Source organism: Mandrillus leucophaeus, unplaced genomic scaffold (genome assembly GCF_000951045.1).
Source record: "Mandrillus leucophaeus isolate KB7577 unplaced genomic scaffold, Mleu.le_1.0 Scaffold276, whole genome shotgun sequence".
In the NCBI taxonomy this organism is placed as follows: Eukaryota; Metazoa; Chordata; class Mammalia; order Primates; family Cercopithecidae; genus Mandrillus; species Mandrillus leucophaeus.
Window position 1 is genome coordinate 3,010,923 of NW_012102876.1, and position 2,505 is coordinate 3,013,427.

At 37.7% G+C, this 2,505-nt stretch overlaps 1 pseudogene; it reads left to right on the forward strand.

Annotated features, from left to right (window-relative positions):
• Positions 1–1,964, forward strand: part of LOC105543160 — a 6,112-nt pseudogene extending 4,148 nt beyond the window's left edge.
• The last annotated feature ends 541 nt before the right edge of the window (positions 1,965–2,505 follow it).

Here is a 2,505-nt window from a genome sequence, read left to right on the forward strand (position 1 = left end):
TCCCCTGATGGGGCCTCCCAAACCTTCAGGCTGGTCAGGTTGAAACCCATGGTACTTGATCCCTGGAGGCAGAAAGTGACAGGAATCTGTGGCTCCAGTTCACCTGTAGCCAGTGTGGATCCTGCATTTAAACTCCCACACTCACCCCTGAGTTGTAGCCCTGGTTCTGGTCACTGGCTTTGGCTTCCCATCCCAGTTCCAGCATCTTGAAATTAAGAGGCAGAAGGAAACATGGATTTCATATTCCCCCCTTGCCCACACTGCCGAGATCCTTGATACGAGGTCTCAAATTGCCTACAAAATACTTCCACTAACAGAATCACCTCCTGCCCATGCCTCTCTGCTCCCAGAGGTGGCCCCATCCCATTCTTGGTCAGTCCTGCTGGTAAACAGGATTTTCCTTTAATTATGAAAACCACTGCCCTTGAAAGACCATCCATTGGTCCTAGTTCTGCTTTTTTTTTTCTTTAAAAAAAAATTTTTTTTTTGAGTCAGGTTCACACTCCCGTAGTGCAGTGGTGCGATCACGGCTTACTGCAGCCTCGACCTCCTGGGCTCAAACTATTTCCACCTCAGCCTCCAGAGTAGCTGGGACTATAGGCATGCTTAACTGTATCCAGCTAATTTTTTTATGTTTTGTTGAGACGAGGTCTCACTATGTGGCCCAGGCTGGTCTCAAACTCATGAGCTCAAGTCATTCTCCCGCCTCAGCCTCCCAAAATTTTGATATTACAGGCATGAGCCACCATGCCTGGCTCTAGTTTTGCTTTCTATAGCCACATAAAACATGACATTTAATCTCCAAAATGATACCACAAGTCTCTAAAAGATGGTAGTCATTCCTCCCATTATCTCTTTGGCACATGGGATGAAAAATTACCATGTAAACTTCACAAAGACACATGTTTTTCAGTTTTACCTAAATGGGTGCCTTGCACATAGCAGGTGCTCAATAAATATTTGCCAAATGAATAAATAAATGAACCCCTATTACGTGCTTTATAATTCACTATCTCTAGTTCTCACAAGCTCTCTAGGAAGAAATTACTAATCCCATTTTATAGATATTATTTTGCATGTAAAGTAGGATCTTCTCTTCTGTATTCATCTTTATTTCATCTGTAATGTCAATTCTCCTTTTAAAATGCAGATAAAAGCAAGTGCTTTTTCTTAAAAATCCTTTAATAAATCCATTTTACTTCTAAAAAATTACTGGTACTCTTACTTATTAAATCAAGCCAATAGGCCCAGACGCTGATACTATGGTCATGGTGGAGGGGGCGGCGTGCTGAGGCAGAACAGGCTGGGCACAGGATTTTTATAATTGGCCTGATGAATCCTTTGAGGAAATAGACAGTACATTAGCTGTTCAACAGTATATTCAACAGAACATAAGAGCAGATTGCTCCAATATTGACAAAATTCTTGAACCATCTGAAGGCCTAGATGAAAGTTAGAGAAGTATGGACATTTAAGGCAATTCTGCCTTGAGCTAAATGGACTTGTTGTCAAACTTCAGAGTGAGTGCTATCCAGATGCTTGCACTCAAATGACAGCAACTGAACAATAGATTTTTCTTTGTGCTGCTCATAAAACTCCAAGAGTGTCCTGCTATAGCCTATACTAGACACACAATTGATGGCGCTGCATGTTTTCTGAATGGCAATAAATATTTTCCCAGCAGGGTTAGCATAAAGGAATAATCTGTAGCAAAACTAGGATCAGTATGCCTTAGGATTTACAGGATATTTTTGCATGCTTATTTTCAAAATTGGCAGATATTTGATGAATATGAAAATGAAATATTTTTGTGTCATTGGTTTACTAAATTTGTGATGAAAAAGATGAAATATAATTTGATGTCCTGCGATAACCTGATTATACCAATATTAGAAGAGGAAGTACAGAATTCAGTTTCTGGGGAAAGTGAAGCAAGAAGGGAATCATATGGAAAAATGTACTGATCACCTATCTAACATGAATTATGTACTGTATATATCATTTTAGACACATCAATCATGTATCCATATTATAGCTTCTTCATTAGTAGTATAATCCATATTATAGCTACTACATGTATAGTATAGCTGGGTTATACGTGTATTATATACATGTATGTATATAATACATGTTATATACATACATGTATTGTGTATGTTATACATATATTATACATGTTATACATGTATTGTATGCTGGGTTTGCCTTTTAAAATGGGAAATACTTTTTAAGTTATTCATAAGCTGTATATTCACCAGTGTGGCACCCATGGTTTTAAAATAAGATTAGTATTATCTGTTTATAGTACCTGTTAATAAAATAATTTACAGTTTGGTAAAATTGCTGCTAAACAATCATTGGATCACAATCCTCATCAAACAAACCCATCTATAAAAAAAATTGAGTGAGAGCTTGAGGTTTCACACAAGCCATTTACTAAAGAGGTAGAAATGTTTTTCTTTGGTTTTACCCTGAGTTTAGATATCCTAAAAAATTCTACAGTAC